Source organism: Puma concolor, chromosome F2 (genome assembly GCF_028749965.1).
Source record: "Puma concolor isolate L17-30 chromosome F2, mPumCon1.1.hap2, whole genome shotgun sequence".
In the NCBI taxonomy this organism is placed as follows: Eukaryota; Metazoa; Chordata; class Mammalia; order Carnivora; family Felidae; genus Puma; species Puma concolor.
In genome coordinates, this window is record NC_141684.1 from 20,699,823 (window position 1) to 20,716,585 (window position 16,763).

At 40.2% G+C, this 16,763-nt stretch overlaps 1 long non-coding RNA gene and 1 other non-coding gene across 2 annotated transcripts; one reads left to right on the forward strand and one right to left on the reverse strand.

Moving 5' to 3' along the window:
* Window positions 1-563: 563 nt before the first annotated feature.
* On the forward strand, window positions 564-6,957 carry LOC147571876 (uncharacterized). The gene is made up of 3 exons (XR_015246822.1): window positions 564-977; window positions 6,099-6,212; window positions 6,424-6,957. It is a non-coding gene; the product is annotated as an uncharacterized LOC147571876 (long non-coding RNA).
* Window positions 6,738-6,844, reverse strand: LOC112859816 (U6 spliceosomal RNA). Its single transcript, XR_003223549.1, has one exon. It is a non-coding gene; the product is annotated as a U6 spliceosomal RNA (small nuclear RNA).
* Window positions 6,958-16,763: the final 9,806 nt, after the last annotated feature.

Sequence of the window (16,763 nt, forward strand, 5' to 3'; positions counted from 1 at the left end):
TCTCATGGTTTAGAGATGATTTCGCAGTTTTGTGAGTTCGAGCTCCTCATTGGGCTCTGTGCTAACAGTGCAGTGTCTGCTTGGGATTCTCTCCCCCCTCCTTTCCCTTTCTCTCTGCCCTCCCTTGCTCATGTTGTCTTTGTCTCTCTCACTTGATCTTAGCCAAAAGGCCAAGAAGTAATGTCTTTGTCCCAAAATAAATAAATAAATTTAAAAGAAAGAAGGAAAGAGAAAAAGGCACGAACATATATTGAGAGTCCGCTATGCTTCAAGCATTACTAAATGTTTAACATATACTATCTCACTCAATTCTTTGAACACCAGCTATCAAATAGGTGTTGATATTACTATTTTACAGTAAGAAAACTGAGGCTCAGAGACATCAAACAATTTGCTCTAGATCACACATCTTATAAGCAGGAAGGTCAGGATTTATACTAAAGCAATATGAATCTCAATCCAATGTATTTTGTTTGTCCCCCACCCCCACCCCCACCACATAACCAATCCTGCCTAGCGCTGCATCAGGAGTACAGAAAAATCGCATCTCTCATTTCAGAGTTCTCCTGGGCATGAAGAAGAAGACGGCCACCACCTGCCTCTGTGTCTCTGTGTGGTACCAAGAAAAAACCCTGGAAGCCCCAGAGCCCTCTGCTAGGTAGCAGCCAGGGCTGTGGCATCTCTGCCCAAGCTTCTCCCTGCTGGATTCAATATGAAAGGGTGTTCTGTCTCGAGTTTCAAAGTCCAACACCACCAACACTCCTTCTCATGTGGCAGCAAAAGTACAACAGGGATCTCTGCCTTCCCACCTCAGTGCAATGAAGCCCCACACCGCAGAGCTTAGGAACCCATGGGAAACCCATCATCACCATGCTTCACCAAATGCCATTTGTTTCGAGAAAGGAAGCAAAGTAAACAGCCCTTTGATTTGTTGCTTCTCAACTTCTAAAGAAATCTAGCCTGAGAATCTAGTTCACGTGGGTCTAACACACCCAGAGTGGATGGGTGGTAGATCAGGAGGGTAAACATTTGGTTTTATTTTGGTTTGGTGAATGTGAGTTCCTCCAGATGAATGAGGCATGAGTTCTATAAAGGAGGGCCATTTTGCTAAGTGCAATAGTGACATGTTGTGTTAGGGAACTCAGAGCAGAAGCATCAGTCAATAATGGTGCTATTGGCTAGGCAGTGTGGCACCTTTAGGCATGCCCAGAACCAATATCGACCAGGTTACATCCTTACACGCATCAGATTTTAGTCAGGCATAACTATTATTTGCCCTTACGTCCATGTATGAAGAGTTTTGGCCAGCCCATTTTCATAGCTTTTCCTCTCCCACAGGGATGTGAAATTTTCTGATTGCTTTCCTCAGTTTTCGAATGGTAGTGAGTGGGCTCAGCAAAATCGAGAAGCTCATGGATATAAGGACTCTATCTGGCCCTCACCGTGGAATTCATCACGTGTGGCATAAAGGATATAATCAATAAACTTTTGTTAAATGAGCAAGCTAATCACCCCTGTGACCTCGCTTCTCATCCAAACTGACAGGTTACTAAGGGCTTTACATTTGGTTCCAGACTAGCTTGTGTGGTAGATATAAATAGTCCCCAAACATATCAATGATTTAAAACAACAAAGGCTTCATGGGTATTGAGGAGGGCACCTTTTGGGATGAGCACTGGGTGTCGTACGGAAACCAATTTGACAATAAATTTCATATATTGAAAAAATAAAAAAAAAATAAAACAACAAAGGCTTATTTCAGATGAGCTGGGGGCTCAGCACCATACTACCCTCACTTAAGGACCCCAGTGAATGGGGAGGCTACCATCTGGAATGCTGATGTTACTTGGAAGCAGACAATGAGACTGTGAATCTAACAATGGCTCTTTTTTAAATAGATTTTTATTTTATTTTTTTAATGTTTACTTATTTTTGAGCGACAGAGACAGAGCATGAGCAGGGGAGGGGCAGAGAGAAAGAGAGAGACAGAATCTGAAGCAGGCTCCAGGTTCTGAGCTGTCAGCCCAGAGCCCAATGCAGGGCTTGAACTCACCAGCCACGAGATCATGACCTGAGCCGAAGTTGGACGCTTAACTGACTGAGCCACCCAGGTGCCCCAACAATGGCTCTTAAAGACTTCTCCCAGAAGCAACAAATGCCAGTTGTACTCATATTTCATTGGCTAAAGTCAGTCACTCGCACTCTAAAAGAGATGAGAAAGTTCAGTCTTCCCTACAAGGAGAAGAGAATGACAATATTTATAATGTCTCTATGACTGTCATCTGAGTGTTAGTTCATTTAAACCTTTTCAGCCAGAATACAGACACTATTTTTGTCCCACGTTAAGGATCCCACTGAGGATCTTGAGGCTTAGCATGATTAACTGAGTTGATCAAGGAAATCAGACAGTTGAGCTCAACTTCAATCATTTAACCAACCTGTTGAATGTTACTATTATCTGGCAAGTTCTATATGCAGTGACAGTGAAGTCACAAGGGTGTGTGTCTCGGACAGAGTCTGTGCTTGAAATCACTATAAAAGCCTCATAGATCTGTGCCCATGCAGGCGGTGCCTCTGCTCTCTGATTTATCCTCTCTCTTTACTGGAAGAACTTACTATTCCTTGAGCAGGGTGATAGCTGCTTATTTAAGGCGTCACATGCCGGCCAGCATCTCGTCCATGGCTATTTTTAAAAGCTAACCAACAACAGCAAATTTCCTTATTTGCCGATGGTAGATAATACGCATGGAAATTATTATGAAATTCATATTTACAACACAATTATTATTTCCATAACAAATTCTAGTAGCTCAGACATCAGAAGATTGCAAATTCAATCTGTGGCTCACATTTTTCTTTCCACATAGACAAAAATATTTCCCAAATGCTGAGATTAGGATGTGGACTTAGCTTGTTGAGGATAAAACATCAGTTGGCTAGTGACCTACAGACAGTTTCCGTGAAATAAAATGAGCTCACTAAAAATAAATCATTGGTCTAAAGTACTGTCACAAAACTTGGACATGATCAGAGGACACTATCAAGTGACTCTTTAGGTAATTTACCAGAGTGGGCATAATGGCCATAAAAACACTCTTGCCAGCTTGCGTAGATAAAGGAATTTATCATAAGGACCTGAGTGGCTCAAAAAATCAAAAGAAAAGCAAATAACCATACCTCTGGAAGGAATGGAAACAGCACAGCTCTGGGGATCAGGTGAACCACCATCAGAATTCATCAGTTCAGGGGTGCCTGGGTGGTTCAGTTGGTTAAGGGTCTGACTCTTGGTTTCGGCCTGAACTCATGGTTCGTGGGTTCGAGCCCCACATTGGGCTCTGGGCCGGCAGTGCGGAGCCTACTTAGGATTCTCTCTCTCTCCCTCTATCTCTGCTCCTACCCCACTTGCACTGTCTCTGTCCCTCTCAAAATAAATAAACTTAAAAATTAAAAAAAAAAAAAAAGAATTCATCAGTTCAAACATCCTTCTCCTGAAGGGTAGTCTCTGTCCTGCACATTCTGATTCCCAGGGTCCCGAAGAAAGCTTCAGAAAGGCATAGCACGGGTTATATGCTTACTGTTAACAGTGTCTGGCAGATGTTAGCAGCTCAATAAATTGTTGTTGAGTGAGTGAATAAATGAATGACCAAGTTCTCTGGGCCTGCAAGAAATAACACCATCCTTAATTATCCAACCCAGTAATTTCTAGATGTCATTTTATGGTAGCTTAGGGTTTTATTAATGCCATTAAAAGGGACTCTGGCATTCTCAATGCTAAGATAATTACTTAATTAAAATATGGCCCCAACATTTGTAATACCATGGTCCCCAAACAAAATCCCGCTTTGTATCTCAGGTTCTTAATGTTCTATCTATCAAACAAAACACCTTTATTTACAATCATTCATGTTTTTTCATTTTTTAAAATCAGACGTACTATTAACTTCAAGTCTGAGCCTCTGAGCAGCCTGAAATAATAGCTGGCACTGTTTGAACAAATACTTTATGCTAGTCTATCAGCAAATACTTTATCAGTTTTAGTCTTATATGTAATATATAATTTAGCCCCCAAATGACTGCAAGTATTATTGTTATATTCATTGTAAAATGAGTAAACTGAGGCATAGAGTGGCTACTTAATTTGATGCAGGTCACACAGCAGAGCAGAAATTTGAATCCAGGGAGTTGATCTCTTAGCCCTTATCCCATGCCAATTCCCAGGACTGCCACTCTGGTTAGGTGTCATGGGAGTCAGATGCAAGAAAGTGGCTATGCAAGTTTTGCTTTTCTTTCTATTTCTTTTCATTTTTTTTTCTTTTGGTTTCTTTTGCCTTTTTTGTTTTCTTTGAGGATAAATTCGATTTGAAGAGACTAATAATTCAAACCAGACCTCTACATCAGAATAATTCAAAGAAGTATTTCCAGGTATGTTTGCCAAGTGTAGCCCTAGAGATTCTGATTTGCTGTGCCAGGGCAAGTAGACACCTATGTGTACGTAAAAGCTGCTTATGTAACTCGACACAGACTCCTGAGGAACAGCCGCTGCACCAGGGTTCGTTAGATGCCCAAAGAAGTGCAGAAATGACATCGTTACCTCCAACGACCTGGAGGAATCTAGGAAATCTAAGTGATGTTAGAAAGTTGATAAACAGGGGCACCTGGGTGGCTTAGTCGGTTAAGTGTCTCTTGATTTCGGCTCAGCATGATCTCATGGTTCCTGGGATCGAGCCCCTCGGTGCTGTTGGGATTCTCTCTCTCCCTCTCTCTCTGCCCCTCCTCTCTCTCTCTCTCTCTCTCAAAGTAAATAAATAAACTTAAAAAAAAAGCTGACTAACAAAAAGCATACCACAACTCCAAAACGATTGTGAATCCAGTCTAGGTGGGAAGAAAACTTTACAGCAGAAATGTGGTACAGCACACTATGGTATACAGCATACCGCTATGAAATTAGAAACGTTTAAAGAGGAGGCAACTGCCAATGGTCCTGTGTGGCCCCTTTTCCGGTGTTAGGGCATGCCTTTGTATTCATGAGAGGATAGGGTGGAGTGGAGCAAAATAATAAAACTCCAGATGAAAAAAACACTGAAAGTATATTGTGGTTAGAGTCAAATAGCCTCAGTCATTTAAAAATGGAGCCATCTCCTCCAAGAAAGAGCAGTGGGAAATAACTCCATACCTTTTATTCATTTCTAATACTTTGCAGTCTCCAGGCAAGCTCTCGCTATTCTGCACAAGGGTTTAACGGACTTAAAAAGAAATGCGAGGAGTCATTTCAAAGGATCAGTGTGCTACAACGTGCTCATACTAATTTTGAAGTCTCTCTGCATTACTTCATATGAATTATTTAAAATAATTCACCCCCCTTTAACACGATGACTCATGTCTCTGTCAGTCTCTATGTGGTATTCTTTTTTGTTGTTGCTATAGTCAGAAGACAACTTTTTGGCTTTCTGCTTTGTTTGTACTTGTGAGAAAGGCAAAGGAAGTTTTTCAAACATGTTAATGGCTGCTTGTTTACATAGTCAATTTTTTCAAATAGACTAATTTCATGCCCTCTTCCTTGTTGTGAGTTTCCATGTGTAATCAACAGACACTAAGTACTTTATTAGGATGTACCAAATTTTTTCCATAGCCCTGGGGCCATCTTACACTCTGTTTTTTTCATTAGAACTTCACACATGGTGTTTTCCATAAACTCTTACTTCCTAGGATCTGGTCTTTTTCCATTTAACTCCGGTTTGTCCCTGATTTGCTTTTAGATTATATAACTGTTGCCAAATAAGACATGGTTTTGTAAAACCATCACCACCTCTCCTGATGTTGAATTAATATTTTAGTTTACCCACCCAGGAGAAATATCAACAGTTACCCATTTGAGTGACAAAATTAAAAATTTTTTCATCCAGTCTTGGACTGGAAAGAATAACCTATTTTACTATTCACTTGCCTGACCTGACATTGATTTTCCATTCCCATGACAATGATCCTACAATCAACAAATATCAGTTGAATGCCTATAATTCAGAAAGCAAAGGATTGTGCCAGAACCTGACTATGAGATCCATTAATAACTCCCCACACCTTCTTTTCCTGTTTTGAAGATGATGTTGAAGGCTGACCCAGCAACCACACCGTTTATCACCTCCCTGCTTCACACATACACCTCCTCCTAGCGGACAGAATCTGCCATGTCATATGGAGACTGCAAATGACAGGTATATATATTATATATATATGTATATATGTATATATATTATATATATATGTATATATGTATATATATTATATATATATGTATATATGTATATATATTATATATATGTGTATATATATAAAATATATTTAAATTATATAAATATATACTTATATACAGGTATATATATATATATATATATATATATATATATATACATTTTTTTTCCCCAGCTTTCCTTGCATTTGGAGCACGAACATGCAGCCCGCCATGACCACTGGGATCCGAAGGGAACTCTACTGAGACAGGGGTGAGAAATGGAGGAAGCAAGGCAAGAAGAGCATAGTTCTTCTCTTTAATAAAAAGGATTTGGAGAACAGTTGTCCCTTTCAGCCTTTTTATGTACAATTGCTTAAAATACTATGCCAAATGACTTGGCTGCCATCTTGCAATCACGAGGGCAAAAAGCTCAAGAACAAAACCCAATATTCTGAAGAAGATGGAACAGAAGGTGGAAGATCTTGAGACTTCAATGATATATTTTTTTTTAAATATGGAAGACTTCATGAATTTGTGTGTCATCCTTGTACAGGGGCCATGCTAATCTTCTCTGTATCATTCCAATTTTGATATCTGTGCTGCTGAAGCAAGCACTTCAATGACACTTTAAGCCATTGAACTAAACCCTTGCCTCTGTATTTTATATTATGTGGAATAACTATTGTACTTCTTATCAAATCCATCTTTAATTGGGTAGTCTATTTTGCAACTGAAGGCTAATATATAAGGTGATCAGCCATCTAATAGACCTCCTTATTATTATTCTTCCTTCAAAACTCAACTGAGACATTAATGCCCTCCAAAACTTCCCTCAAAAGCGTCTTTGACAACCGCCCCCCTGGCACTCCCCCCGCCCATCCTCTTCCTAGTGGAACAAAGCAAATTTTAGTTTCGATTCCCGTTACCCTGGCATACAGACACTTATTTTCCTACAAACAACTTAGGTTCTCAAAGCCACCTCTCATCTAATAGCCCTCAAATCCAATGCAATAGTGTCTAGTTGATATGACCACTTGCCCCAACTGTGGGTGGCGGGCGAGTTAAGTTCCTTTACTAAGAGGGGGACTTTGCTCACACCTGGAAGGGCAATAATAGTAGTTTAAAGTTCAGAAACAGAGGAAATTCTATGCTGCATTATATTTAAGTCATCAGTGTCCCAGTCTCTTCCTCAAGGTCCTAAATATCTTAAATGAATGTATTGTGCCTTTTTTCTTTCCTTCATCTCAACTCCTCCAGTGCCCTGCAGATAGGTTAGGAGCCTAGCACAGTAGCTCCTCAATAACTCTGTTAAAACGGACCAATAATTAAAGAACTTAAATGTTAAAGCTCAGTAACACTTTAGAGATCCTCTAATGTAAACTCTTAATTTTACAGGTACTGAGATCTGGAGAGTTTACACAACTTCTCCAGTATGTAAAGTAGGAGCAAAGCCAGAACTACCACTTAGGCCTACAGTCTCTTAATCCAGCGTTCTTTCTATTCTACCAGAAGCTGGATACATTTGTAATCTAGATGAACAGAAAGGATACCTGCGAAAATGTAACTACAAGTGCATACAGAGACAGTAAGTGCCATCCATTGTTTCGAGAGGGGAAAAAATATTTTGGACTCTGATGGTCAAGATTGGCTATTATATATGTCAGGTAGCACAGTAGTCTGGATTCTTGAATTTATTGCCTTCACTCTTCTGACATCAGCTTGGAGAGGGCCTCTCTGGCTTCCCAGTCTAAATTTGGAAAGCACCCCATATTTTCTCTCCAAGCACCTTTAACATTTTCACTTCTCTCAACTCCCCACCTCACATTTATTTATGTCTTTGTTTGTTTCTTTCACTTGAATCTCCTCCAGAAGGGTAAAGGCCATGTCTACTTTATTCCCCACTGTATATTCAGTGCCTCACACAGCTACTGATACATAAAGACACTCACTATCTAATTGGTCATTAATTTATTCAACAACATTCCATGAGATGGGAGTACAAAGATGAACAAGGCAGACAAGTGTCCTGCCCTCTTAGAGCTTATATTCTGCTGGAGGAAGGTAGAAAATAAGCAATATAACATAAGCACAATACTGCATATGACATCAACTTGATGCACTGTCATTTTTATGTCTAAACAAAGAAAAAGACATTACAAACTTTGCCATGCTATTGATGTTTCGATGAATAACTTTAAAGATACAAAAACACGAATAAAGGGGAATCTTAGAAATGATGAATATAGTATATTATATATTATATGAAGACAAATGCGACAGTGAAAATTAAAAGCAGGCATGGTGTGTCGAGAGAGTTCCCTGAAGTGATGAGTGAATTAGATGGGAATGAGATAGAGAGATAGTGGGATATCAAAGGAGCAGGTAGTCGTAGAGAATTGATACATGAATTAGGAACCAATTTTGTATTTACATGGTATGTAGTAACTTTAGTGGCAGCTATATCTTAACCCCAGTCCTTCCAATCATTTGTTGTAAGGGCTTGAGCAAGTTTTTGAGCCAAGGTTTCCTAATTTGGAAAATGGGTATTATAAAATGTGATATTTGAGATGAAGTATGTAAAAGACATTGAATTTAAGGGATACTTAATAAGTTGTAGTGTTTATTACTTTTATCATTTTATTCAGTAACTCCTGAATTGAATTCTAGTTGATTTCCTGCTTATTTGTTTGTTTATTTGTTTGCTTGTTTGAACTGTTAGACCCTCTCCTAGACTTGCAGTGCTGGGCTATTTCCCCCCTCAATAAACACTGTGTTTGTATTTTGCACCTTCTGTTTCAACTTGTCACTTATCTGTCTTCCCTACTAGATTACAAATTCCTTGAACGTGTGAACCCTGATCTACTCATATCTGTGATATTTGGAGTACAGTACTTGGCACCTAGAAGGTCCTTATAATGTTTCTTGACTGAATGTAAGAACAAATGTGTTGGGTAATGGGCCTTCCAGGCAAAGGGAAAGTTTTCAATAAAGCCCTGGTGATGAATGCACTGGGCATCCATCCATCGCTCAACAAAACTTCTTTTGAGTGTTAACTGGCAATAATTTCAGAGAATACTGCTCTTTGGAACACATAGGAATATCCCATGGAACGAATAGGTCAGTACCCTATCAGAATAGGGCTTTACCCATCACACTAGTTAATCTCAGTTACTCCTTTCAGCTTGATTTAGATGACCCATTCTAGCAGTATCTTCTCATGGTAAGCTGTTAACTTTATAAGGTTCTAAAGAGATTGCAAATGTTTCTCAACATTTTTGTATGTGTGCCAGGATTTACACCCGCCCCGTGGGAGGGTTGCCTTTTCGATATTGCAAAACAACAGGGCAATGACTGGTTTCCCTGTGTCATTTAGACAAGTATGCCCTGGACAGCATGAGCTCAGCTGTAGGCCCATAAGCTGACATGTCAACCTGCAAAGCCACTTCTTTGAAAATGATTTAACTTTTTCATTTCTTAAGAACTGAGTAGGGCTTTAGAAAATGTCCAAAACCAAACTCCCCATTGAAATTTTGAGGTCTCTAAGCAAAAATAACCTCATTCTGGCTTCACAGGTCAAGAAACCATCAGAAAGAAACCATCTCAGCTGCCTGAGGATGGTCTTAAGTCCAGCCACCCAGGCGCCAAAGCCAACACCAGTTTGACGCAGATGGGTATTCAGCCAGAAGAGGTAGAGCTCCAGTGTCAGACTCTCTCTGCTTCTCCAGCCTAGGAGTGAAGGGAGTGCATGATGGGAAGAGAGGAATGCGGGCCAAAGACTCAACAAATTGCAACATGTCTCATAGCCAACTCAGCTGGCAGAGTCCCTTAATGCTACTAACCAGTTTGGGCACCATGCGGAGAGCCAGCTCCTGTATCAGATGAGCCACTTGTAGTCTTCCATGTTGGCACCTGCCCACAGGCCTCGAATAATTAGGAAAGGAAGAATTCTAATAACAGTTGAAAATAACCTTTAGTCTACAGAAGTTTACTGTCAAATGATGGAATTGAATTAAGCAGAAATAGCTAGCAAAAGAATGTAATGTATGTAAATATCAAATCATTATGTTGTACACCTGAAATGAATACAGTATTGTACATCAGTCATTCTTCAATAAAAATAACAAAAATATGATGGAGCATGAAAGCTTTGAAATAATCGAGAGTTCAAGCTCTTTATTTAATTTTTAGCCCATTACTTGCTAACTGTGCCATCTTGGACTGGCCACTGGTCCTCGGAGTGTACCTTTCCTCACCATAGAAATACAAAGCATGTTTTAACCAATCTACCTGTCGGTTATTGGGAAGATCAAATGATTAAATGATCTAATGATATTTTGCTGACTTAAGAACACAGTGCACATGTTTGATTTTGTCTTATGGCTTAAATGATAAAATGATGGGTATATTTAAAGGTACTGTGACAATATAGATATACTTTATGAATAAGAACATCATTCCTATTTAAACATTTGACCCAGTTCGAAACAAAGGCAAATTCTGTTTCCAGACAAGTAACTTTGCAAAGTGGTCCACAGGTGGTCCACGTCATCCAGTCCCTTTCCTCCTAATCCTTATCTGGGTGTGAACAGGACAATATCTTGCTTTTTGGCTTTATTTGCAACATGGGTGACATGGCTGGGCAGATATGCGACAAATAATGGCTGCTTTCCTATTGCACTGTCTCACTCTAAGCACTAAAAGAACTGAAGTATGTAAAGTACTTTAAAAAGAATAAAGTGGTTGGGGCGCCTGGGAGGCTCCATTGGTTGAGCGTTCAACTTCAACTCAGGTCACGATCTCACGGTTCGTGAGTTTGAGCCCTGGGTCAGGGTCTGTGCCCACAGCTCAGGGCCTGGAGCCTGCTTCGGATTCTGTGTCTCCCCCTCTCTCTGCCCTCGCCTGCTCACACTCTTTCTCTCTCAAAAATATACTTATTTATATAAAATAGCATGCTATAAATAGCATTAAAAAAAAAGAATAAAGTGGCTTATAAACAGTGCCTTAAGGGGTATCTCAAAAATCTTCTGAGCCTCCACTGTTCATAAAGCAATAGTAGCACCTGGCATTCAAAATCATCCCCATTTTTCCTTCAGCCCCTCTCTTCCCTGCAGTTTCAGCCCCAACGACAAGGTGCTGTCCCACCTGAGCTGCTCACCTTCTCTCTGCTGGGGCCATGCATCCCGCAGCACCAGCTCAGCCACCACCACCACTCCGACTACCACACACACAACACCCCTGCCTGTCCCTGGGTCTTCAGTAGCCTCGTGTTTCCTGCCGGGAACCATTTCCTTCTCATATCTGTCTCTCCAAAGCCTGCTAATCTTTCAGAGCCCCTCTCTTTCAGGAAGCCTTTCCAGGTGCCTCCAATCCCATTTCAAATGCATCCTTCATGCCCCCTAAACCGCTAAAGACTTCATACCACGTTCACATCACTATGCTGTCTGACCTTGTGCAGCACTTCCTTCCTGTAATTTTTTAAAAAGCATGTGTAACGGCATAAGCCAAGTTCTGATTAAAAGACCAAGTAATAAATTCCCAGAAGACAAGGAAGACACATGGACATCGGTGTTTGGTCAGTTTCCATGGTGCTCAGTGCAGGGCTGGACACACTGTAGGCACTCTCGGACACGTGTTCCAGCTGATTTCACTGCCAGGGTTGCCAGATTTTCTAATTTGAATGTCTAGTTTATACTTTTAAACAGGTGGCACAAACAGTCTCTGGAACTATAAAATCTCTCCATTCAATGGCCTAGACAACCACATCACACAGCCCAAGGTACAATCATTCTCAAGTAAGACACCAGTGAATTTGATTATAGATAACCGCTGAGGTTTGTGGAGAGCTTACTGCTTGCTAGGCATTGCTCTAAGCGACTGGCATATATTTGCCCATTTAATGCTCAGAAAAATTCTAACAGGTAAATAATATTATTAGCTTCTCCATTGTACAGATGGAGAAACTGAGACACAGACAAATGAAAGGGTGTAGAGCAAGGCAGCAAGGTTTCTTTTTTTTTTTTTTCTTTATATATGAAATTTATTGTCAAATTGGTTTCCATACAACACCCAGTGCTCATCCCAAAAGGTGCCCTCCTCAATACCCATCACCCACCCTCTCCTCCCTCCCACCCCCCATCAACCCTTAGTTTGTTCTCAGTTCTCAACAGTCTCTTATGCTTTGGCTCTCTCCCACTCTAACCTCTTTTTTTTTTTTTTTTCCTTCCCCTCCCCCATGGGTTCCTGTTAAGTTTCTCAGGATCCACGTAAGAGTGAAACCATATGGTATCTGTCTTTCTCTGTATGGCTTATTTCACTTAGCATCACACTCTCCAGTTCCATCCACGTTGCTACAAAAGGCCATATTTCATTTTTTCTCATTGCCACGTAGTATTCCATTGTGTATATAAACCACAATTTCTTTATCATCAGTTGATGGACATTTAGGCTCTTTCCATAATTTGGCTATTGTTGAGAGTGCTGCTATGAACATTGGGGTACAAGTGCCCCTATGCATCAGTACTCCTGTGTCCCTTGGATAAATTCCTAGCAGTGCTATTGCTGGGTCATAGGGTAGGTCTATTTTTAATTTTCTGAGGAACCTCCACACTGTTTTCCAGAGCGGCTGCACCAATTTGCATTCCCACCAACAGTGCAAGAGGGTTCCCGTTTCTCCACATCCTCTCCAGCATCTATAGTCTCCTGATTTGTTCATTTTGGCCACTCTGACTGGCGTGAGGTGATACCTGAGTGTGGTTTTGATTTGTATTTCCCTAATAAGGAGCGACGCTGAACATCTTTTCATGTGCCTGTTGGCCATCCGGATGTCTTCTTTAGAGAAGTGTCTATTCATGTTTTCTGCCCATTTCTTCACTGGGTTATTTGCTTTTCGGGTGTGGAGTTTGGTGAGCTCTTTATAGATTTTGGATACTAGCCCTTTGTCCGATATGTCATTTGCAAATATCTTTTCCCATTCCGTTGGTTGCCTTTTAGTTTTGTTGGTTGTTTCCTTTGCTGTGCAGAAGCTTTTTATCTTCATAAGGTCCCAGTAATTCACTTTTGCTTTTAATTCCCTTGCCTTTGGGGATGTGTCGAGTAAGAGATTGCTACGGCTGAGGTCAGAGAGGTCTTTTCCTGCTTTCTCCTCTAAGGTTTTGATGGTTTCCTGTCTCACATTCAGGTCCTTTATCCATTTTGAGTTTATTTTTGTGAATGGTGTGAGAAAGTGGTCTAGTTTCAACCTTCTGCATGTTGCTGTCCAGTTATCCCAGCACCATTTGTTAAAGAGACTGTCTTTTTTCCATTGGATGTTCTTTCCTGCTTTGTCAAAGATGAGTTGGCCATACGTTTGTGGGTCTAGTTCTGGGGTTTCTATGCTATTCCATTGGTCTATGTGTCTGTTTTTGTGCCAATACCATGCTGTCTTGATGATGACAGCTTTGTAGTAGAGGCTAAAGTCTGGGATTGTGATGCCTCCTGCTTTGGTCTTCTTCTTCAAAATTACTTTGGCTATCCGGGGCCTTTTGTGGTTCCATATGAATTTTAGGATTGCTTGTTCTAGTTTCGAGAAGAATGCTGGTGCAATTTTGATTGGGATTGCATTGAATGTGTAGATAGCTTTGGGTAGTATTGACATTTTGACAATATTTATTCTTCCAATCCATGAGCAGGGAATGTCTTTCCATTTCTTTAAATCTTCTTCAATTACCTTCATAAGCTTTCTATAGTTTTCAGCATACAGATCCTTTACATCTTTGGTTAGATTTATTCCTAGGTATTTTATGCTTCTTGGTGCAATTATGAATGGGATCAGTTTCTTTATTTGTCTTTCTGTTGCTTCATTGTTAGTGTATAAGAATGCAACTGATTTCTGTACATTGATTTTGTATCCTGCAACTTTGCTGAATTCATGTATCAGTTCTAGCAGACTTTTGGTGGAGTCTATCGGATTTTCCACGTATAATATCATGTCATCTGCAAAAAGCGAAAGCTTGACTTCATCTTTGCCAATTTTGATGCCTTTGATTTCCTTTTGCTGTCTGATTGCTGATGCTAGAACTTCCAGCACTATGTTAAACAACAGCGGTGAGAGTGGGCATCCCTGTCGTGTTCCTGATCTCAGGGAAAAAGCTCTCAGTTTTTCCCCGTTGAGGATGATGTTAGCTGTGGGCTTTTCATAAATGGCTTTTATGATCTTTAAGTATGTTCCTTCTATCCCGACTTTCTCAAGGGTTTTTATTAAGAAAGGGTGCTGGATTTTGTCAAAGGCCTTTTCTGCATCGATTGACAGGATCATATGGTTCTTCTCTTTTTTTTTGTTAATGTGATGTATCACGTTGATTGATTTGCGAATGTTGAACCAGCCCTGCATCCCAGGAATGAATCCCACTTGATCATGGTGAATAATTCTTTTTATATGCCGTTGAATTCGATTTGCTAGTATCTTATTGAGAATTTTTGCATCCATATTCATCAGGGATATTGGCCTGTAGTTCTCTTTTTTTACTGGGTCTCTGTCTGGTTTAGGAATCAAAGTAATACTGGCTTCATAGAATGAGTCTGGAAGTTTTCCTTCCCTTTCTATTTCTTGGAATAGCTTGAGAAGGATAGGTATTATCTCTGCTTTAAACGTCTGGTAGAACTCCCCTGGGAAGCCATCTGGTCCTGGACTCTTATTTGTTGGGAGATTTTTGATAACCGATTCAATTTCTTCGCTGGTTATGGGTCTGTTCAAGCTTTCTATTTCCTCCTGATTGAGTTTTGGAAGAGTGTGGGTGTTCAGGAATTTGTCCATTTCTTCCAGGTTGTCCAATTTGTTGGCATATAATTTTTCATAGTATTCCCTGATAATTGTTTGTATCTCTGAGGGATTGGTTGTAATAATTCCATTTTCATTCATGATTTTATCTATTTGGGTCATCTCCCTTTTCTTTTTGAGAAGCCTGGCTAGAGGTTTGTCAATTTTGTTTATTTTTTCAAAAAACCAACTCTTGGTTTCGTTGATCTGCTCTACAGTTTTTTTAGATTCTATATTGTTTATTTCTGCTCTGATCTTTATTATTTCTCTTCTTCTGCTGGGTTTAGGCTGCCTTTGCTGTTCTGCTTCTATTTCCTTTAGGTGTGCTGTTAGATTTTGTATTTGGGATTTTTCTTGTTTCTTGAGATAGGCCTGGATTGCAATGTATTTTCCTCTCAGGACTGCCTTTGTTGCGTCCCAAAGCGTTTGGATTGTTGTATTTTCATTTTCATTTGTTTCCATATATTTTTTTTTAATTTTTTTTTTCAACATTTATTTATTTTTGGGACAGAGAGAGACAGAGCATGAACAGGGGAGGGGCAGAGAGAGAGGGAGACACAGAATCGGAAACAGGCTCCAGGCTCTGAGCCATCAGCCCAGAGCCCGACGCGGGGCTCGAACTCACGGACCGCAAGATCGTGACCTGGCTGAAGTCGGACGCTTAACCGACTGCGCCACCCAGGCGCCCCTCCATATATTTTTTAATTTCTTCTCTAATTGCCTGGTTGACCCACTCATTCGTTAGTAGGGTGTTCTTTAACCTCCATGTTTTTGGAGGTTTTCCAGACTTTTTTCTGTGGTTGATTTCAAGCTTCATAGCATTGTGGTCTGAAAGTATGCATGGTATGATTTCAATTCTTGTAAACTTATGAAGGGCTGTTTTGTGACCCAGTATATGATCTATCTTGGAGAATGTTCCATGTGCACTCGAGAAGAAAGTATATTCTGTTGCTTTGGGATGCAGAGTTCTAAATATATCTGTCAAGTCCATCTGATCCAATGTCTCATTCAGGGCCCTTGTTTCTTTATTGACCGTGTATCTAGATGATCTATCCATTTCTGTAAGTGGGGTGTTAAAGTCCCCTGCAATTACCACATTCTTATCAATAAGGTTGCTTATGTTTATGAGTAATTGTTTTATATATTTGGGCGCTCCGGTATTCGGCGCATAGACATTTATAATTGTTAGCTCTTCCTGATGGATAGACCCTGTCACTATTATATAATGTCCTTCTTCATCTCTTGTTACAGCCTTTAATTTAAAGTCTAGTTTGTCTGATAGAAGTATGGCTATTCCAGCTTTCTTTTGGCTTCCAGTCGCATGATAAATAGTTCTCCATCCCCTCACTCTCAATCTAAAGGTGTCCTCAGGTCTAAAATCAGTCTCTTGTAGACAGCAAATAGATGGGTCTTGTTTTTTTATCCATTCTGATACCCTATGTCTTTTGGTTGGCGCATTTAATCCATTTACATTCAGTGTTATTATAGAAAGATATGGGTTTAGAGTCATTGTGATGTCTGTATGTTTTATGCTTGTAGTGATGTCTCTGGTACTTTGTCTCACAGGGTCCCCCTTAGGATCTCTTGGAGGGCTGGTTTAGTGGTGACAAATTCCTTCAGTTTTTGTTTGTTTGGGAAGACCTTTATCTCTCCTTCTATCCTAAATGACAGACTTGCTGGATAAAGGATTCTCGGCTGCATATTTTTTCTGTCTAGCACACTGAAAATCTCGTGCCAATT